Here is a 23,314-nt window from a genome sequence, read left to right as displayed (position 1 = left end):
ACAGCCGCTCCTGAAGTCCTCCGTAATTCCTCCTGACACTATCGTGCCACGCAAGAGGGCTGAGGGCAGCACACGTACTGACACCGCTGCCTTCCCCTGCCCACGGTGTCAGGGAGGATGCCCTGCCTGACGGAGGCAGCCGGCACCATCCTCCTCCCCTGGCAGCAGGTTTATTTTTTAATCAGAGGCAGAGAAAGCAAAGCAGGGGTGTAAATCAGGGCGCTTGCTGTCTGTCAGCAGGTGCCAGAAATAATTCAAAAGAATTAACGTGGCCACAGTAGTTGTAATTTCTAAGTAATGATTTAAAAAAAATATTCACAGCTCTGCTCATGATGTATTCTTGTACCCACAGGTCTTGCGCTGTACTGAAACAAGATTTTACTTTGCCTGTCACCTTGACGCAGGCAAGCAAGCAGATAAAAAGGAAAAGAAGACTGCAGCTGGCAGTAAATCATCCACTGCTTATTTTTGTCCCTAGCTCAGGTTTGCAGGGGAAAAAAAAAGTCTCTATTTTAGAATGTTTTCACCACTTTTAGTTAGCAGGAATCAGTAGGAGGCTTTGAAAGGCAAAAAGCGGACCATAAAGCACAACGCTACACTTGCAAGGACTGTGGGGGAATGAAATTGTCACCTGATATGAAATGACATACTCCTTCGCTGTTTAGCTTTAGTCATAATATTAAGCAACATTTTTCCCTGATCTTATTAAATACATCTCAGTAGGTCCCTGCAGGGTGTTTCACAAGCATAATAGAAGATTAAATTTACAGGACTTCACTCTCCGTGTACTTAAACCTCGTTTATTCCATTCACATCACTGGATGCACTTCACTAGCTTGGGTGAGAGGAGAGCCGAGGCCTCAGCGTGTTCCTTGGGCGGTTATTTCCTTAGAGCTTGTTCGTACACAACAGGAGAGTAATTCCTTCAGTAAGTGCTGGTAGAAGGATTAGATGTCCCTTGCAAATGTCCATTTGCACTGGGCTGAAAAGTCCTTACGCTAGAGGAACTGGAGTAATTTGTTTGGTTGAACCACTTGAGCCACCGTGCTGAATCCCTGCAGCACCGTGGGCCTCACTCTGACCCCGTAGGTTTGTTTCTACTGAGCAAATCCAGCCCTGTTCCATAGGCTCAGGGGTTAAAATCCCAGTGGAGAATTTCCAGTAGGGGCCATCCTCACGCCTGCTTCCATCCCTAGGCCATGCCAGCTCCCTTTATTTATACCACAGCTACTTCTAGCATGTGACAGGCTCAATTAACAAGACTTTTTCACAAGGCACCTGTAAGACTCACATTATACTTTTGAATTCATGCTACTCATTCAGCTATATCACAACACAATTATGCCAGGCAGAACAGAAGAGATCCTGGCTTACTGTCCTTTTCTGTGTCTTGCACATTTTGAATGTTCCCTAAAAATCAAAAATAGGTTGGTTGTTCAACTAATATACATGCTAATTCTTAGCAGAATATACCCCCACTTCATAATGATGAGGCTGAAAGAATAACTATATAGAAGAGCACTGACACAAAGCGTTTAGGGGCATCTGATTAGTACGTTGCAAAAATAAATAGCTTTGTAGACTCATCCAAAAAAGAACAGGCAGAATCAAGAAATATGCTTGCTTACTAACACTGCAAAGAAAGCATAAACAGTAGTGTGCCGTATATAGATTTTCTTTCTTGTCATTGTGAGCTGCAGAAATTCTGTATTTTTTTTCCACTTCATTAAGAAGATGGATGGGTTTTTTTACTTGCAACAGATGGCAGCAGACCAGAGGGAGGCCACCTGTAGTCAAGTGAAACTCTTATGCTGGGACCTGCAGTTGGGACCTGGGTCATCTGGCCAGGGAGTGTTGGTGACACCCTGACTTACTGACCCCCATGTGCTCAGCCAGGTCGAGCTCTCTGCAAGTTGAGGCTTCAGGGCAGACAATGCATCTCCTGTCTAGGAACTGCCCTCTGGGGTAGGAAATACAGCTTGTCTAGCTCCTGGGGGAGGCCAGATCCAGAAGTGGTTCATAGGTGACAAATGAAAGACATATTTCAGATATTTTCATTCATCATCTCTCCTGCTAAAACTGCTGCTCTGAAGAAAAAAATTTTAAATCCGTTGGGTCAGAGAGGTGCATCAAAGGAGCGGCATGAATCACTGGCCTGGTTGCTACAGTTCCCAGCCAGTCCTTAATTTCTGAGTTTCTGCTTTTTAGATTAAGTAATCAGATAAAAACTCTCTTCCTGCAAGCCTTATTAAACACATACAAACACGTAAAACAAAAGTTTCCATGAAAGTCTCATTGTCTTCTGGGAGACCACTTTGGTCCCTTGCTGCATTAGTATTCACAAGCTGTATAAACCTCTGCTTAAGAGCAGAGAAGGCACGTGGAGAATCTACCAGTATATAACATCCAGACAGATTTTATCTGCTTCTTATCCACACCACAGGCTTGGCAGGAGAATTTGTCATAAAACTTTTCACTAATTTTAAATGTTTCACTGGGGAGGCAGCGTCTGTCTCATATATATTGACAGAGTCAATCTTGTTCCAGAGTCAGAAATCTTCTGGTCACTGGCTGCCAACAGAACTGATCAAGTCAAGAAATTTATCATAAGCCTTGAAACTTTGTTGGTACATATTGCTGAAAAACAACTTCTATACAATACTAATAAATTAAATGTGGGTATCAAATTCTTTGATAAGAATAACAGCTTTTCCAAACTACTATAAGCTCTGAAAGCACAAAATAATACTTCCAGTTAAAACGTTTGGTCTCCCCTGCAACAAACACCAAGTTCTTACTCCATGCGACTAGAACAGCGAGGGAGCTGTACTCAACACTGCTGTGAGCACTCTCACAGTATTTACTCTTGTGCAAAATTACAGTGAAGAATCATCCCAATGACTCCCAGATTTTTTATTCAGCTCTCATTCTTGCAGGTGTGCAGCACTGTGTCAGAAATCAGTCCAGCGTATCAAAACAGAATTCACCCTTTACAGTGTGTTCATTGAGATGGTGGGTTTAAAAATATCAGAAAGAAGTGAATGGGTATGAAGTAACAAGGAATGAATTTAAACTTCAGAATTAGATGATTTCTGGCCACAAGAACTATGAGGTTACGGAACAGCCTTCCAGTAGAAGCAGACAGGGTAGAGAAAACAAGTTGTCTTAAGATCTTGCTGGCTGGTTTGTGAAAGGTTTGATGTATCCGGGTTGCCTGTTAAAAACAGGGGTGGGACTTGATAGCTCAGGAGGTTCCTACACCAAGTGGTTATCGTCTTTCTGCTCCCCGCCAGCCGTGCGGTCTGCTATCACCATGTGACAAGTACTGCCAGAAATAGCCAGCTCCCTTTGGGGAGGGGGAGACAGCAAGAGGGAGGACTTCATGCTGGCCAAGTCCAGAAGAGCCCCACTGAGCTCCGAGGTGAGAAACATTACAAGCTTTGTTGTGGTCGAAAGCATCTGATGTTAATTTCGTGCTTGCTGGCTGAAGATGTTTGATGTTTCACCTGTAACACCACGCTGTTGTTAAGGCAGCTGCAAGCATTACGAGCAGCACACAGCAACCTTCACGCAAGGTTTTCCACCGTTCTGCAGTTGTTTTGGCACGTAGATGATTCTGCTGGGACTCTTGACTAAGCATAGCATCAGGATGTCACCAGGGCTTACACCGGCATGCCCTGAAGCCAGTATCAGTGCTGACATAAGGTGCCCACACACCCTCACTGCTCACCCGGCCTTCTGCTGCATGGCCTAGCAAGGGCAGCAAAACAGAGCCATGCCCAGCCGCACCTCAGCTGCTGCGGTTTGCAACCTGCTTTTTATTTTTTAGCACCAAGCATACTTTGACCAATAGGTTAAACAAGGTATGTTGGGACAGTGGAGGTGATGTTGGGGCCCATGCCTCCCTTAATGGGTACACTGAATTTTGAGGGACAGACTGACAGGAACAGTAACATCTTCAACCACTTCACAGACATTTATGAGAGCTCATCCCTCACAACAACACTCAGATCTGGACTGACTTCAACTGCAGGACAATGATAGGGGAGAAATAGGAAAGTGCCAAGTACCTGCATAAGTCAGCCAAATAACCATCAGAGGCTTAGTGGTTTGGAAAGCTTTCCACATCACATCTCCTATAAGGATAAACTGACTTTGCTTATTGCAGGTAATTTCAATCTTTTTCATACCGAGTGATTCCTTAAGGTCAGTTCTTGATTCTCTTACTTGTCTCTGAGTATTACTTTTCTGCAGAAGCTGGTTTACCGTGTCACTGAGCCCGTTTCTGCCCTGTGCAGAGAGAGCTAGGGCATACGTGCGTACTAGCATCTTACTCAAAAGCTGTTACTCAAAAAACTTACTCAAAAACTCAAAGTCAGACTGAGCCTCTAAAATGTAATCTTTTTGCCTAAAGACTGAGCTCTGCCTAGTAAATGGGGCTGGTACCAGTTTGCTTCAGAGAGAACTGAATGTCTGAACCACGGTAAAATTAATCACACTTAGAGCATTATGTTAAGAGCAGCAAGAGATAACGTTATCTGAAGTGTGCCCCAAATACGGTGAAATACTTCAGAAGCAAATACTAAACTGGAATACAGCAGGACATTGCTTGGGAACCTGGCTTATCTGCTAGTCCTGTTGGACGGCTGAAGTCTGGATTACCTCATAACCAGTCTCTGCTGTCTGGAGAGATGTATTCAGCCATGAAAACAACGATTAAACCAGAGTCAAATCATGTACATATGAATTTGTTGGGCCAGAAGCACTAACATATGCTCCTTCCTTAATTCAGATTAAGGGCCTCATTTTCCCTGATTACCGAAGAGATAATGACTGCAGTCCAAGACAACGTTCTGGGATCCTCATTTACCAGCGATGATGTGAAGGGACCATCAATCCTGATAGCTGGAGCCTGTCTGATTTACAAACTTGGTTTCTGTTTGTGAGGTTCTTTTCAGAAGACGCAAGTGCTAAAATGTCCTTTCCTACCTCTTTAATCCACTGTCAAGTTTGAGTACTTTAGTACTCAAGTTAGAAGAGCTAATGACAAAGCTGAACAAAGCCTTAACTATACTTCAATATAGATCATATTCTACACATACACTTCTCCAAGGGCACATTTCATTTTCTATTCCTGTACCACATAGTGTTTTGAGCTAGAAGGTTTTTTTTAGTACTACCCAGTTAGGCTTTAGGTCTGATGATGCCTCAGCTATGGATATTTGCCATTACATTGCACACTTCCATTCCAGCTCTCTTTAATTAGAAACGGATTATTTCTTCCATTGGAGTTACTGAGAGAAGTCTGTTTTCACTTGGCACTTAAGCCAGAAATTTTATTGCCACTCTTGCTGTAATTGTCTGCTAGCCTTCATTAGTTTGTATCGATCTGACACAATTCACGTTTATAGATGCCTTCCAAATCTGTTTGAATTCAGTCTAAAATGAAGTAGATTTTACCACATCTTTTTTCCTCCAACGCATCCCTGAACCACACAAAAATAGCTGCAGCTCTTTTACAGCTCAGATTTCTCTGTGACGGACTTAATATTAGTTCACTGCTACACACCTCCAGGCCAAGCCCCTACAGCACAGTGAACAGAATAACAAATACCGTGGGACAAAAAAAAAAAAAAAAAAGGTAGTACAGCTACAACTGCTCATTGCTAATTTATCTGGTGCTGCTTATCTGCTGGGCCCAGTCCTCTGTCCCATCCCAGCCAAGCCTGACCACCTGCATACCTAGCAAGAGCAATCACCCAAAATACTTTGCTACCCCAGCTGCTGTGATGAGCTCGGAACTGCGTATTCCTGTATCATGTCTCAGAAGTAAGTGGCTTTATAGGCTGCTTGCTTTCCTCCCCATTTTTCTTCAAGGGAATAAATACGCAACTGGTTAACTGCAGGACAGGTAGGCGCGCGCGGTGGTTTGTTATCAGACTCCCTCAGGCTTTTTGACGAGTGTCATTGCTTTAGGATCCCTTTCAGGTGTGTCAGCAACGTACATCAAATCCTCAGGCACGGCAGAAGACTGGAAATTAGGAGACATTTCATTGGTCTGCTGTACGACCCTAGCTAGTTACTTCAACTTACTCAACTTTCATTTCCACTTCTGCCCTTCGTCTGTTGACTTTGCTTTAAAGAGAATGAAGTCTGGGACAGAGATAGCGCCTTTCTGTGCTTATAAACAGCATGACACACAACAAGAGTGGCACTTTTTAGAGTATATAGATGTCAATGTAGTATAAATAATGAACAATTAAATTAATCTTCTGTCCTACCAGTATCTTTGGGTCACTTAAATCAAGAATTGTTTGTAGCCAAATGCTGTTGAGTTGTGAAGTACCCAGCCTACACCCATTATCTTCAGATTAGCCTACGCTGCAAAGAATTATTTGAGCTCAAAGTACTTTTAACTTTGTGGGCTTGAGCCAACAGTACTGGAATACCACCAGTGCTTCTCAAGAGGCCTTCAATGCTGTGCAATGACCAGTTCTCTCGAGGTATATTACTGGAAAATAAGAAAGAGATTGATGGTCTACTAAGAGAGAGGCATATATTGGCTTTCTGCAGCCATTTCATAGCTCGGTATCTTACAACCACCTGGACTTTGACAGTGACAGATCTAACATGACTATGCTGCCTTGCACCGGATTTCCTTTTTCAATTCCTCACAGAGATGATGGATTGCCAGGCCAATCTGAGGCACGCTGGCTTCTTTGGCTAGGCCAGAAAAAACCATTGCTGAATAAGTGATTCAGCTTTTGGCCACATTGGCATTTGTGGAAAGCACCTCATCATTTGTCTGTTAACCCTGTGAGCAGCAAATGCCGAGGCCATCGGTTCTACAGGGCTCAGCAGATAACCTAACAGCAAATTGAGGGCTAGTCTTCAAGTGCTTCCAGCTGAAAGGCTTTTCCTGGCCAGTCTGTAAAGAAGCAGTGCACGCGAATTCCTACCAGCAGGATCTTGGTTTGGTTTTCAGGCCGTCTGTGCATTTGCCCAGGGTACATACATTCCTATCTGTATTATTTTATATATTCTTAGTTTCACGCATGCATGAGGTTGACACTAATGTTATTGCTTGATCCCCCTGCCCTGAAACTTACTTGTTTCCTTTATTGATTGTTTCTGATTAATTTAAACTCCCTTTGGAAACTGCAAGACCACAATTTGCATTATATTTGTACTCATTTAGTTATAGGCTTGACTTTGATTTGTCCATTCAGCAGCTTGTCCCAGATCATATGCACTTCCGATGGAAGACGATGACTACTAGCATACCACCGTCAACACCTGAATTACCTAAAATCATCTTCTGTTTACAAAAAATCTTAGTAAGTGTTAATATTTAAGGATAAGCATAACCATCCATTTATTCTCCAGCAAGACCGCTCAGTCCATAATGACAAAAATGCTTTATGGAGCTATTCTGCAGCAAAAACTTGGGTCAAAAATTCTCCGTACCAGTCTGTTGCCATCAGTGGATCCCCCGGCCTGCATCAGGCTGATTTGGTCCTTTTACAAGAGTTCTTCCTGCTGGCCCCTGGAAACTGGCAGTGAGCTAGCAGCAGAGAGGCACGCACCAAAAATAAGGGGAGGAAAAATAAGAGCTGTTTCCTGGCAACAGGGCTGGATGCAGAGTTCTGTTAGCTGGGAGCCCTGGAAGTGTAATTGCTCATGTGTGATTTGGACCATCCCACTCTGGTTTAAAGAGGTCTTGTGTACGTAGTAAACACATTATCCTAGAGCATGTGCTGGTCATGTCTGAGGCCATTGACAAAGCCATCTGCCAAATGTCTTTCTGCTTGGCAAAGGAGAGATTTGTTTCTGCTTCAGGTGGTAACACATTGCCCACAATATTATTTTGCAATAATTAAAAATCCAGAAACAGCAGTTTGAAATAGTTGATCCCCTTTTGCGCTAGTGGTTTTATGAAGCGCAAAACAATGAAAAGTCACCTTTTTTATAGGATATGAATAAATGCATCCCTATGTTTTCCAAAAGAGAAACGTGAAGAAAGTAAGAGAAACTTGGGCCAGATTTGAAAACAGATGCCTCACCCCAGCAGGAAACCACCTAATCAACTTGTTCAGAGATACCCGGGTGAGGAGATGTGGTTAGAAACTGAAGGTGGTCCCAGTGCAATTGCTAGCCTTGTTTCCTCACTTCCTTTGATAAACCTCCAACTTAGCCTGTACAAATGAAACCTGTCACTGCCTCACCTCTGTGTACAGGGCTGCTACAGTCCTATCCCTTCTGCCCACTGTGCCTCCTGCTTGCTGTCAGGAGTAGAGCTCCAGATTTCTACCCTCTATGGGCATCACAGTACTAGTGCAGCCTGGGGAACGAGCACAGAAAAATGAGAACTATTCCAAGCTACTGTCCCTTAATTCAACTTGAATCATGTCTCTGGAACTTCAGATAAAGTTTCCAACTTCGAGAAAACCAGGCAGACAGCAAAATTCACTTTGCGTAACCCATCCAAAGTTACGATGCAGGACAGTGACACACACGTCATTGCTGGGCTTCTTGTTTCCCTCTACCTGTTCTTTGTTAATTTTCCCTACTCATTCTCCGAAATACTATGCTTCTGAATCAGTGCTCCTTACATCAGCTGACCAGTGAATATAACACCGGTATATCACAACAAACCAAAGGTACGTTTAGTCCAGTGTGCTTTCTCCAGCGATGGCCAATATCAGACATCAATGACTGCATGCCAGAAGAGGCACAACAGATAGCAATATTTAAATACTCTCCCAGTCTTCAATGATCCACATGCCACTAGTGACTTTGTGCATCATAGCTCACACTCAACCTCTGCCCTTTAAGTTTTTTAAGCCCCGTACACTTCTATCATCCACAATATTCTGTAGCAAAGAGCTCCACAGTTTAGCTTTCAGTTGTGTGAAATACTTGAGCTGACCACAGATCTGCCCAGCCAAATACCTTTTCCTTCCATTATTGTCTGATGACTAACCTATAAAGAATTACAATCCTTTTTTCTCTAATCAATTTTGAAAATATTTATGCCTCTGGAGTTCATAGAAGAAAGAATTCAGGACATCTGATAAGGAGAGTTAATTCTTTCTACCGTGTTTTCAGCAAGCTATTTTTACAATTTTTGCACAGTCATTTCACCAGTATCTTCTAAGTTGTACCTGCTGCTAAGAGAACTGCAAATAGAGCAAAATAATTTCAGAGCTTCTATTTGTGGGGAGGAGGTATTAGCATTTATTCCAGGCAAATGTTATCAGAATTAATATGGTTGTATATTTTCCAGTGGGCTGATATTAAATGTGCTATTTGCCGATATGCACATCGCTGTTGGTTGCAGTTGACAGGATTTTGATCTGTAGCTTACCGTGACCCTAATGAATATCTACCACACTCAGCTGTTTATGAAGTATTTTCTGGCTTACACAAATGCTGAATTCTGGATAGTTTACTTCTGAGCCCATGTTTTCATTAGCCATCCCTTCAGGATAACAATCCCACATAACTGTTTCTACTCACATTCTCGATGAAGATGCCAGTATTTTTGATCACCTTATAATTCTTTGATTTAAAGTTTTTGCCTTTCAAAATGGTAGAGAAGCTTCTTCTGAGGTTTTGAGTGGTAAAGGATTGATCTACATTTGAAAGCTGGGGTAAGTTAGAGTAGCATGGGGTGCAAATATAACAGCTATTCCTAATCTGATTATAGAAAATTGTATTCCATAATAACATATTATTATTCTGGTATAATTAGGAAGCAGGTTAAACTAAATTAAACTGGAGTTCAGCACAAGAACTAGGAAATGAAAGCGCATATACATAATGCGAGTTACTCAGGGATTTCTGAAAAGCCACTGCAAAGTAATTCCATGTCTGTATCTCATGTCTAAATGAGATCACTCAACCAGGGCCAGGTTACATGGCTAATTTACCCACCTGAGAAGTAGAGCACCAAATTAATAAAACTGTGTTTTTTTCAGTATCAAAGCAGGCTCATTTAAAGTTCAGGTATTTCTATACAGTACTCTGGCAAGGCAAATGGTTGATAGAATCATAAAGGTTGGAAAAGACCTCCAAGATCATCTGGTCCAACCACCACCCCCCCCCCCACCAGTATCACCCACTAAACCATGTCCCTAAGCACAGGTATAAGCAGAAGCATCAAAACAGTTAAAAGCGTGATGGTCTTCTCAGCTGTAAGTTATTGTATCCACGGGTGAGGCATGATAGTTTCTTTTTCTTCATGCTTCTAGCCACAGGGCTACATTGGACAGGTGAATATAACCACCACCACTCTGAAGAAAAGCTTTTCTGCTGCTGTTTGTGGTCCACCCCACACAAGGTAACAGATGTCAAGCATTCTGGATCCTAACACCAGGAGTTCCCTCACGTGGATTTTGCAAGTCATCTTCTATTGCTGTCAGCAGTCAATGGTGTGAATACATTTTATTTTGCATTGCAACAGATTAAGATCGCATTCACACACAGTCAGTTAACTGCATCTCAGCAGAGAGGGGTCTAGAGAAGGATAATGAATTGCTAAATTACCGTGAAGAACTCCCTAGCGCTTAACAATCCTGGCATATGTATGCTATGGATCTAAATACTTGGCACAGGTTTGTATCAGAAATGACTGACTTAAATGGCATTTGATGAAAAGGGGTTTTAGACGATTTTTTCCAGGGGAACTTTAATACCTGCTCTTTCTGGTACTAATTTTCCCACTCAAAGCTTCCTACCTACCAGACAATAGAATTGCTTAGTGCTTAAATTCTGAATGCCACCTAAGCAATACTAGGATACAATCTACTGATTTGTTTTGAATTATAAAGCTGTAAGCCTTTCTGGCATCCATCATTTAATATTCATTGTCCTCCTTTGTTCCATCAGAGATACTCTTAACATTTTTTTTTAATTTTTTTTTTTTAAAGAAATAATGAGGTGACAATTGATGGGTGGGGGGATGTTAACCAAGGACCTAAAAGAACAAAACATTTTCATGGTGTATTCTGAGGCTACAGAACCATACCCTTCTGAGATTCAGTTTTATAAACTTAGACCTGTGAAGATAAGAAGTCATAATCCACAAACAATAGAAGCAAAATGGGAAACAAAATATAGCACATCTAGATTTTAATATCAGTAACAGGCCTGCAGACGAACAAACTGAACTGAGAGAGTACCTAAACAACTTCTCTAATCAGTGCCAACTCCACTGATTTCTGCAGCTATTAACAGACCAATCTAGTTTTGCATCTGAGCAAACTGAAGTTTGGAACATCAATTAATGTTCTGAAGTAAGAAGAAACTGTTCTAACAATCACAGTTAGTGCTAGCAATAATATGTTCAAATCATAAAAAATAAAATTATTTGTCCAGCTGCTCTTCAATTCCTCTTCAGGAACGTTCAAACACAGCTTCAGTTTCTGCTAAGTCTCTTGATAGCTCCTCTCTATTTTTATTTTCTTTTGGGATTAACAGACTGTGGGCTTTGATTAATTGGTATTGATTAATCACACCTCATGAAAATTGCCTACAGCATAGAATTTCTGCCAGATAGTTGGTTAATAATAAATTAGGCCAAGGTTACCGCCAATAAATATTTGTGTCATCATCCAAACTTCACACAACAAAAAAGTACTCCATAAATTACACTGAAATAACTTAGGAGAAAAACTCACTTGTAAATAAAAACCCTAATTCAGAAATTTGTCTTTCATTAAGCTTCATTGTTATCAGAGCAAAGAGGTTTTCTGGTGGACAGACTGTCTAGGCTGTAACATTATATATGTAAATATGCAGCAAATACAGACTTATATTATAGTCCTTATTAGGGTAATTTCTGTTCAGCAATGATGAGGGTTCAATCTTTCTGCTGATACCACTGGTAAGGTATTATTTGACTGCACTGGGTTAGCAGTGAAGTCTGTGTCTCAGAGACAGCATTAGAAGGCTGAAGAGAGCCTTTACCAAGAGTAGAGAACCCTACAGACAGGACTAATTTTTCTCAGAATCTAAATTAATTCAGGAGACTCTTGGTAAACAGACAGACGACTACTTACATGTACCATTCAAATGCCCTCAGCAAGCACCCAGAAGCAAAGATTAAGTTCATTAAACAAAATAAAGCAAAATTCACAGAGAAGCAGCTTGCATTTCTTGTGCTTTGGTGCTATGATGCTGTAAGACAAACCCATCAGAAATACAGTAGTTAAAGAGTTTTCAAGGCCCTATTAAGTCATGATAAAGGAGAAACAGCAAACTTGCAGTGGTGGTAGGTAGCCAAATAATTCAGTATCCCAAAAACCAAAAACCCTGGGTTGGGCTCATAAAGCATGTTGCATGACCTGTTGTCACATACAACATACCGCCTCCTCCACTGTCACGGCAGTTTGCAAAGGCTCAAGCAAAACAGTCTGGTCAAAGGAACAGCACACTGTTTAAATTCTAATTACAGACAATCCACTAGCATAAAGGATGAAGAGCAGGTAGATGTATTTCAAATTTCCATGTGCGGGCTAAAAACAAAGGTCTATATTCTCATAAAACAAAAGGGTCTGGTCAGTTGATCAGACAGTAATGCTGCAACTGGAGGTTTTAGCCTCGGTATGTATTCCCTCACTGACTTCCCTAGGCCCTTGCAATGTGCTGTCTTCCTCTCCAAGTCCTGTATGTGTTCCTGTACCCCTCATGCTCTGTTGCAGAAGGATAGAAGTTTTCTCACAAACCTTGCAACAGAGAGCAAAAAAAGCACTATGAAATTTTCTTCCTGATTGAAGATGACTGACGCACACTCACAGGTACTGTCTAGAGATATCATCTGAGTCTATAAAACAGCTGCAGAAGTGACCCAGCAAGCCTACCTGAAGGGTTTAAATATGCCAATAGATTTGCTTGGTTGCATCATTACAGACCATTCACCAAACTGAAGCGTCCCATTTCCAGCAGCGTTCTGCCTTTAAGGGCAGAGTTACACTAGACATACAATTGCATTGACAGTAATTAGAGTACAATTACTCTTTTGGCTCTTAAAATTACATAGAGTTTTCAGCTAGAGAAAAAATACTCGAGACCTAGTCCAACCTCACGTTGCATCTGCTGACATAAAAGTCACTTCAGCACCGTGACCTACAGGGCACCGCAAAGGCCCAATTTACTCATCACAGAATACACAGCAGCATACTGACCCAGTTTTCAATAAAGTCTCTTCCACTTATTGACATGGAATATAAAAAAAAGATAAAATTGGTCTGACATTCAAGAGCACCGGGTACATAAAATAGTACTGGAAAAATCATATTGACAAGTGCACAGCATTTTGAGTAGAGTTAGGCACCTGTAACTTCCTAAGTATTTCTGCAGCTGGGATTGCACATGCTTCAGGCCTCCACTTGACGAGTTGTGACCCCTAGGCCTTTCAAGCTCCCTACCTTCCTGACAAGGAAAACACTTTACTATGCCAACTTTTGGACTTGTATATTTTTCTTCATGCTTGGAGATGACCCCCTGTTGCCTCTGCTCTTCTGTCTGTCCTAGCTTTCATTTCCCGAGTGTCTCTTTTCCATCTTCCTCCTGTTAGAGCTATACCCTCACTTGTGTACCTGACATTGTTTTGGATCTCCTGACGCGTTTGCTGATCTTCAGAGCAGGCAGCCCCATTCTTCACTGATCCTTGAGCTCGTAGTTTCAGGTGGATGGTCGTTACAGGGATCACAAGGAGCTGCCAGTCGGGAAGTTACTGACAGCAAGCAGGAGTGCTTTGGATAGCACAGCCTATGACAACATAGGCAAAACCAAAAGCCAAGGCCTACCAGAAATACTTTTGAAGATACCATGCATGTAAATAGCCACTTGTCTTGGGTAATCAACTCTTCACACAAGGAAATCAAATTGATAAATAGCGCCTGGTCTGTCCTAAACTCAATGCTGCTGCTGTTCATCTTGGTTGGCTGCTCCAAACCAAGATGCTCTGACATCAGAAGGCTGCCTCCAACTTCAAATGCCGCTAGTGAACGCACATCTGTTGTGACAGTCTCATCTTTCATACACGGTAGCTGTTCTTCCACACCAGCAGTCACACGGATCCCCTTTCAGCCACAAGGATAGATCTATGTCATTTCCAACAGGAGCTTAGGCCTTCTCTGGCCCTATTTAGCCTCTGTGTGTGTAAGTGAACGTATGTACATACACGTTCCTATAGTAACCGATCATTACCCTTTATAGAGCACTGAGTACTATAAAACAGAGAAATTATAGTTGGGTTTAAATTACAGCATTTTTAAAGACACCCTTTTTAAGCCGCAGTGAAAACAACATGCTCGTGTCATTTGCTGTATTACACCATGGTTAGAAAGGCATTCTCATGCAGAAAAGAAAATGCTCAAGGGTAAAATCCATGAAGTGTAGGGGTTTTAGTGAAAAATCAATAAACATGGTCTTTTTTGACAGAATTCCATTGGAATTCTTTATAATAGACGAACATAGCTTTCATATAACTTTCGCGTAATTGTGAATTGAAGTTATCAAAGGCTGGCAGCTTGGAAGGCACCATGAAGGGCACGTAGCTGCGATTTTCAGCGGACAGGCAGTGAGACCGGACAGCCTTTCCTTGCAGCCTCTGCGACAAAAAGATCAAGACCTTCTCTTCTCTAATAAAGTTACTGGAATGGAAATGCTGTAAACTCAAGCCACTGGGAAATCAAGGCCTATAAAACACCCTCCTGCATCTGGGGCCTAGAATGTTTTTTTTCTGTTTTCTTCCGTCAAATTGCTGTGTCCTTGTAATTGGTGTCCAGCTCCTCACAGAATTAAAAATCCATAAAAATCTCATTGAAAATAAATGACTCTAAGCCAGGCTTACTAATGACTCGGAGGTTTCAGGTAACCATTTCATAAGCTCCAACAAACACATGGCATCGTGATGTGCAGCAGCACCAGTCAGGAGGCTATAGAACCAACAAAACCCTTCGCACAGACATCAGGAAGACAGTCAACAGAAGGAAGGAGGATTAAGATGACACAGAGAATAGAATAATCTAGAATAGAATAGAATAATCTAGAATAGAATATCCTGAGTTGGAAGGGACCTGAAGTTGACTCCTGCCAGATCAACCAGATCTTATTTTTGAGGTTTATCCCAATACTTTTGTAATTAAATTTGCTTGGCTTTGCTTCCTTGGAAGCAATCTGCTACAGAATTAATGGATTTTGATTGCTATTTATTATTAGTTAGCCCCATTCAGCTCACTGGACCACTAAAGATTTCTCCAAGTCTTCTCCATGCACGAGGCATCAACTTTTTCTGCCTATTTAACTGGAAGTACCATAAAGGGACACATCGCTTTTCTGTTATCTTTATTCACCTTTTCCACTGATGTTATCCCCCTCCTACCCCTGCCTCAACTTAACTTTGTCATTACCCTTGGTTTCTCCCTACCCCTCAGATCCAGGCCAATGAATTGTCTCATTGTCTTTCATACTCTTACCTAATTCCCTCTTTCCCAGTGGCCAAAATGTTCGCCCTGTCATCAAAACTTCCTACTCTAAATACCGCGATCTCAATTCTTTGTCCCAGCAAATTGCAGGGATTCTGTGCTGAAACCTTACTGTCCTGCAGAGGATTTATGGTCAGAGCGTCCTAAGCTGAAAACAACACTGGCAGGAAAGCTTACTGAGGTTGTGATGATTGGTCCACGTGGGAAATTAGATAGTGCTAAGGTCATTTATCAAGTATGCATTGGTATTAATCTCTAATGTCATAGCAACTATTGCTATTCATCAGGGAACCTTTTCTTCATGCTTTCAAGGAGATCTTGAAAGCTGAGAAGTTGGTCTTCAATTCTGTCAGCAATACACAGTATGTGCTGTGCTTGGGGGCTTAATATTCAACCACCAGAACACCCTATTTTAGGTTACTGAACTCAGCAGCATTTGAATTGCTTCACATGAAGCAACGTGCTGTACTTGGAGTCAATCGAGTGAACTGAACCCATTGTCTATTATAACACACCACTGCTGTCAAGGTGTGTGTTTTTTTTTTTTTAAATAACAGAAACAAACAATAACAACACCAGCATGGGGAAGTCTTGCTGTTCAGTGGTGCACGAGGGCTGGCCTGGCCCAGTTGCAGCTGTGGAAACTGTTGGGATGAAGGGAAGGGTAAGAGCACGCAGTGCACTGCTACCACCAACCCAAGGCACAAATCTGAAGAGCTGAAGTGTAGTAGCATAAGAATTTAATTAATAAAAAATAAAATTTGCCACTCTTTCCATATCCTCTTCTCTGTTGTAAATCTCAGCTGATGGGTTTTATCCCATAGCTGATGATCTTAAACCATTTTATCTGTATTTATCCAGAACACAGGGCAAGGACACCCCAAGCCTGCTGGTGTCTTGAGGCAAAAATGCATCACACTATAATGCTTGCTAACATGTGCTTTAAACCTCACAATATACAATGAGTGAAAAAAGGAGCATCCAGATTTAGTCTGCCAAACTACTCATTCAGGTTTTGATGACTCACCACACCATCTTATGGGCAGCTTCTAAAAATACTTTGCAAACACACAGCATTTTCTTAAATAAAACAAGCAAAAAGAAAACGGTCAAGTAGTCAAACTGAGGAAAAAGGCCTGAGCTTCAAATTCTGAATCGGAAATGAAATAGCCTTGAAGATGAGAGAGACATCAGAAAAGTTTTCAGTAGTTGAAATGTAAATACTTGCTGTTGGACCAATTGTAAATAAACATGATTTTACACATCCCACAGCTGGTTTTAGCTAGCTTAGAAAATACCCATCTCTATTTAAATGAGAAGGATAAAAATTAACAGAGCAGCCTAGTGCTTCACTTTTCATTCCAAAGAAAGTTACCTACGTCTCCTCACTGGTTCTCACAGCTGTCAAGGATATACATAAATATTTTTCCTTCTTAAACAAGAAATATCACAGACTAAAGAGCTCCTCTAAGCGATTGGAAAACTTCCTTCAACCACTGTAGTAGGACCTCATCCATACACTTCCCAATTCTTCAGGAAAACCACATGCATGCCACCTCTTCATGTTTAATTATTATTTATTTATTTTTAAGCAAGCCTAATAAAGAGCAGTTAGGCTCAGGCTGGCATTAGCAAAGAGTCTCACAGATGTTATCACCAAAGGGTTAAGAATAAAGCAGGTATGCACCCCCTCCAAAGAAATAGCAGTTAATTTAAAATGAATATATATTTATAAACTTCTATATACATGTCATATACAGGTCAGGACCCATTTTTTATACGTTTATGACTGCTGTTTAGGCTGAAGTGCAAGGAAAACAATAGGCAAGATGTATTTTCCTATTTAATGAAACACGGGAGAGAGCAGTATCTTGGTCTCTCCCAGCCCAGACCAGCTGATGCTCTGCCACCAAGGACTCTTGTCAGAGATCCTCCGTTGCATCCAGTTTGCTACAAGGACTTGAAGCCTTTTTGCTACAGCCTAGAGGAATGCCTTAGTCACTGTGCTCACATCTGTCTTAAGGTAAATGAATATCCTTTCTTCTCTCGTGTTATTAAACCCCCCTCCTACTGTCAGAAGTCACGCGGTCCTAAACAAAACCGCCTGGAGGGACTTGACCTTTGAAGAGCCGCTTAGACGGTTGCCGCAGCGCCCTGAAATCTGTCAACACAACTGCATTTTAAGTGAACAACAAACACTCAGAAATGCAGGAATGCTTGGTTAATGAAACTGCAAGCTACCCAAACTGATGCTGTTGTTGAAGTCCTGACAGCTTTCTGGAATAAGCATCCAAGGTCTGGTTGGTTCCCAAAAGAGAAAATGCCCTTATACCTGAGCAGCACTCACAGCTTAGTTATGACTACCACCTTCAAGGAAGCTTGGGTTTATGCTGTCGGCAAAGAGGTGTCAAATATTTAAACACGTTGTGCGGTCGTATGATTTACTGTCTTCACACAAGACACATACAATACCGCATCCCCAAACAACATGTGGTTCACGTCTAGACTCACTGCATCTGGCTTCGCCACTTCTACAACCTAATGGACACCAACAGTTGTTCCCCCCCCCCCCCCCCCATCAGTAAAAATCTCATGTGTTTGACACACTTGTGTGACCTGTGTATTGTTACTATTTGGAAGGAAATATGCCAGGTCTATTTATCCGCATGACTACTTGAATGTAAAAATCCTATAACCTTGCTCCTGAAAAAACACCTCTCCTTTCAATAAAAGCATCATACCTTAATTATTACAACATCATCAGGAAGCACTTTTTTTTTGGACTATCTAAATGTGACACACACCCTTTCATCATTCTCAATGAACATGAAAGGAGGAAAGAGTACACAAGACAAACATGAATTGTTTTCAGCATGTAATCCTTCAAACTCAATGTCCAAGAAAAGTTGCATTAATAACCATCCCTATGAAACACCACCCAAAATGGAAGACATCCAAGTGGGGAATTTAAAGCCCCTGATAAATACCTATTGACCGTCCCAGGTGCCTGGAGTTCTGCGTTACAGAAATCCAACTTCTAGTGTTGGCATGATTTCAGGTAAGTCATCAGTACATGCTAAATTGTTGTCTTGACACTTTTTTTAAAAAAAAAAATTTATCATGTTATATATTTCTATTTCCACAAAACATTATAGGATCAAGCAATTAAAAAACTATCACAGGTATCACCTCAGCAGTAAGATATTGCATACCAGCTCTGTTCTTCTAGTTTGTAAGGAAGTTCATAAACATGAAAAGAGATGAAACAAAACAGAGTTTTCTCATTAATTTTTATGACAGCACTTCTTTGTTCCTTGCATTCAGTGGTGTTACAGGGAGAAGGCTGCTAGATCAAGTGTGAAGATGACAACATTATGATTTCCAGAACATCGCTAACATCACATTATGTCACCAGCTGTCTTACAATATTGTGTAGGAGTACCTCTTGGCTTTATACAACACACAGAAAAGAACAAAGATGGTCCTTATCCCAGCAATCTTTCAAATTACATAAGGATGTCCTTACCAGATCATAGGTGCCAATGTAAGAGTCTCAACAGATTCCAGGCTTGACAGACCTATCTGTAAAAGAGCAGTCAGACAGATAAAAGGCAGGCATCCGCCTGTGCCAACCCAGGTGAAGAGACAAAAGTCAGAAGAGTCACAACTTCTAGGAAAACACCTTGGTGGGAAAACCAGTGGTTTCCCCAGCAGCAGTGCTACAGACAGTCCTCAGGCTGAGCTGCCAAGTTGCAGCTTTCCTGCATGAGGGGAGGGCAACTGCAGTGCTTGAACCCAGCAGTGCTGGCAGGATCCGGGGCCAGCTTCTGCCTCTGCAGGCTACGGGTGGTTTGGCTCAACTGGACAACCCTCAGCGTGCACATGACAAGCGGTGTTGAGTGTCTGGTTATTGTCTTCTCAAGAAGTTACAGTAACATTAAAGAGTGTCCAGGACTGATCCTGCCTACAAAGGAGCGACTGATTTTGCCCTTCCTTTGGTGGAAAAGCCATCCCCAGTGAACATATTCCTTGGGAAATCACTGCCAATTTTTGCTTAGATAAAGTCTGTTTGAATGCTTCATTTCTGGGTCTGACTAGATAAGTAATTTAACATCAGAAAAGATCTGCAGGAAAAGCAGATAGCAGAAGGAAAACACTGCTTAGCCCTTATAAGAAATAGTTCAAATACATACAGCACAGTGGAGAATTATTTTGTAGATCAGTCTGCTTGAGGAGCAACTGGAGAGCTCATTAAGATCACCTTTGTAGTTCTTTGATCACTGGTCTTATTTGCATTTCAAAAGAGCAATAGTTTAACAGAGGTTATTGCAATTCTCTACTCCTAACTTGTAGCTGCTGTGGTTTGGTTCCCTGCTATCACATTGCCTTCTTCCTGACCTTGCCCAAAACCATAATGCTTCCATTTTAACAGTCAAAATTACCCTGCAAAGGGGAAGAACATTTATAATTCCAGATTGCTTATGAGCAAGTTGATGTGAAATGGCTCAGTAAAAGAGAAACTTCAAAATCAGGCCACTATTGTGCTGTATTTCAGTGCTACCATTGCATTCTCCTCAACTGAGATGACCAGCACTAAACACGGAGTTCAAAGAGAAGTCACAGAGTGCAGTTTGGTGCTTCACATGTATGTTCCCCTCGCCACATACTACAATTTCTTTCCAGGCCCTCAGTAGGCAAGAGTTTAAACCAGCATGCTCACACTTGCACCTCTCCGGGCCTCCTGTTCTATTATTTAAAACAAAATCCAAACAGCCCTGTTACAGGCACAAACCTAGGGATAATACTTCTGGTACTCTGCCTGCAAACAGTTCAAGCAGTTCTTGCATTTATCCCACTGAATTTCTTTAAAAGTTACACAACATTATGCTTTATTTTTTCATTCCCTTTATTCTCCCATGGCATCTTCACAAAGAGGTGATGATTGCTCACACTGCACAAATCCCTGCTACAAGAAGGGGCTACGAGGGCTGATCGAGGCCAGAGGGGAGAGCTGGACCTTCAGCCAGCAGCTGCAGGAGCCGCTACCGTGCCCTGCTTTGCTTTCTTTCCTTCAGCAGCATTAGGGAGGACTTTCATACCAACACAAGAGCCAGGACGTGCTGCTTTTAATAGCTTTTTTTTTTTCCCTTCAAGTGTCTTTTCCAGCTCACAGCTTTATTAATCAGATAATAATTGACACAGAGTGCTCAGAGAGGCACAGGTGCAGCATGAAAGAAAGGCTCATTTCCAGTAGCTTTCCTAGTTACATCAGCAGTTGCATCATCTATCTTACTACATACAACTACCTTGTGTTTTTTTTGTGCTACTGTAGGTGGGAGGGGACAACAGTGGTAGCCAGCAGGTTAAGTTTAAATTAAAGTTAAATGATGGATTTAAAGTTCAAAATTTATGCGCACTGCATAGCCCAATTCCTTTCGTAATAAAATTTAATATTTGCTTCAAATCTGCTACTTGATGCCCTTAACCTTCTGCACTATATTTCTTTTGGGGGTTTCCAGCAGTTTGACTTGACATTTAAAAAGGACCTCAGTAGTAGATCGTCTCCTTTTTCTAATTTCTAAGCAGCTGTTTACGTCAAGCCCCCGGTGGATTTCTGAGCAATTAAACCCACGGCTGGCAGTGCCTGCAGAGCGGGTGACAGCGATTCTGCAAAGCACTGAGGCGTCTGGCTCAGCTTCTCCAGTCAGGCCAGCAGTAACATCCACGCTAGTATTTTAAAGACGTGAACAGGCACCTACCTCACAGCAGCGTATTAAGACTTGACACTTGAAGGGTGCAACTGATGAAGCAGCAGAAGGCCAAGAGACTTGCCCGAGGTCAGAGGACAACCTGTGAACACAAGCCCACCGGTCGATCTTCTGCAGGCTTGCACAAGTTAATTCCCTGCAAGCCTTTACTCACATTTAAAGCACTGCTTCCTGAGGTGGCACTGTTCACATATCTGAAGCCTCCCCAGCACTGAGCGCAGAGCGACAGCAGTGCCAGTGGCAAAACAGATGTTCAGCTGTTAGTGTCCAGGCCTCCTGGAGTGCGCTAAGCCAGGATTAGCCCCAGCAGCATGAGCAAAGCCTTGCCTTTCGCTCAGGCCCCAGCAGCTGTGCAGTCCCTCTGAGAAAAGCAGCAGCTGTCCCGGTGCCAGCCCAGCAGAGAAGATGGACGGCCCTGTCCTCCCTGCCCGGAGACATGGCTCTGTGTCAGTCCCACGCCGAGCTCCTGGCCTGGTGCAAGAGACTGCTCTTCAGGGAAAATCCCTGGTACCCCAGCAGGGGTTTCCTCTGCACCTCACAGAATGGATCAAACCAGCTCTGATTTAACAATTGGCTCCCACTCCATAATAAATTCCCATCCAGAAGTCTTGGCAAAGTCCCTTTTCCCCAAGGGCCTCATTCATAGCAAGCAACAACACCACAGCAGGCAGAGGCCATTACAGAGCTATGTAAGACATTTAACTGCTGGGAAACCACCAATTGCACACAGCGAATGAACCTGAATGTTAAAATAGATCCTACCAACAGCCGCGTGAAGGAAATGTCACCATCGTGGTGCCTAGACATTGCCAGGCTGCCCTAATGCCAGTCAGCACCGTGAACTCTTCCTGAAGCGGTTAAAATGGCCGCCACGTGAAGGCCTTCAGCAGCAGGCAGCCTCCAGCTTGCTCTCAGCGCAGAGGTGCTTAAGGGAAGTAACAAGTTCCTCCACGTTCTCCAACCCAAAGATTTGGTTCTTTGTATGGATCAGTACGACCCATTAACTTATTTTCTAGGAGAAGCTCACAAATTATCATTTTTAACACGCATAGGTGTGTATCTGAAATAAAAGAACCTGCTGGGAAGGATACACATGAAATGTCTTATGTGATGTTTTGTCACAATCCTACAGTCAAAACGCAGATATTTAGTATAGCAGATACTACATATGTGCACCTTGCAAAAAACTCAACTAACTGTGAAAGTTTGGCAGCAACAGCTTTCTTTATGGTAAGTAGTTATTTTGGGGACGGAATGGTAACTATTGCCTGTAGGTGAGTTTCTACTATTAAAAGACAAATTTGTGTCTTCAGTAGAAGCTTACTTCTTCAAATAAAAATTTGGAAAAAAAAAATACAAGAACTAGTGTAAGAAAAAAAAAAAAGACCATTTCATTTTTTTTAAGCATTATTGCTTTCTGTACCAGGATATCCTAAAGCTTTTTAGGTTAACCTAGACTGAGGAATAGTATGTGTTCAACTGATTACAAGCAGAAGAACTCCCATATAGAGCAGGGAGTAATAGCAAGCGTTTACATGGTTTACACACACACACACACACGCTGTAAGGGTGAAAACACTGAAACGGTTTCTTTAGGAAAAAACGCATAGATATATTGTGAACATACTACATTAGAAATGCAGGTAAGAAAGACCAGCCTTATGCTGGGATGAAATGGTGCTTGATCAATGGAAATTAATAGGTAAAAGCACCTATTAATAGCTGAAAGTTTATGGAACAGTATATTAGAGTGGCTGGCACTGCAGCTCCTCCATAGGTGCCTGGCACAAACCTGGAAATACTTCTTCACTGATTGCTCTAGGTATTTGCTGAAAGGTTACCATTCTCTACCGGACCGTAATTCCCCTGGTTAAATAACAGTCATCTATTTTCTGCAGCTTATACAAGTTGCTTTCTTTCAGGTTAGAAAATGCTTTCTGTCCCTGCCTGTGCTGAAACAAGCACAAAGAGCAGCTGTGTGCAGGTCTTCCTACTAACCCAGCACCACTTGGCTTGTCTTTTAAAGCTCTGGGTGGGGTCCAGGCAGCCTTG

At 42.1% G+C, this 23,314-nt stretch overlaps 1 long non-coding RNA gene across 9 annotated transcripts in view; it reads right to left on the bottom strand.

The window, feature by feature from the left end:
* LOC106045331 (uncharacterized) overlaps window positions 1–23,314 on the bottom strand; it is a 259,361-nt gene that overhangs the window by 73,387 nt on the left and 162,660 nt on the right. The window contains exons 1-3 of one of the 9 annotated variants that reach the window (XR_010831574.1): window positions 22,025–22,372; window positions 21,254–21,344; window positions 19,021–19,076 (exon numbers count right to left, since the gene is read on the bottom strand). The exons of the other annotated variants lie outside the window; for them this stretch is intronic. This is a non-coding gene — a long non-coding RNA (uncharacterized lncRNA). Of the gene's footprint in view, window positions 1–19,020; window positions 19,077–21,253; window positions 21,345–22,024; window positions 22,373–23,314 lie in introns of those variants that run through there. 9 annotated transcript variants of the gene reach the window in all.

Source organism: Anser cygnoides, chromosome 4 (genome assembly GCF_040182565.1).
Source record: "Anser cygnoides isolate HZ-2024a breed goose chromosome 4, Taihu_goose_T2T_genome, whole genome shotgun sequence".
In the NCBI taxonomy this organism is placed as follows: domain Eukaryota; kingdom Metazoa; phylum Chordata; class Aves; order Anseriformes; family Anatidae; genus Anser; species Anser cygnoides.
This window is presented reverse-complemented; position numbering and strand designations above follow the sequence as displayed.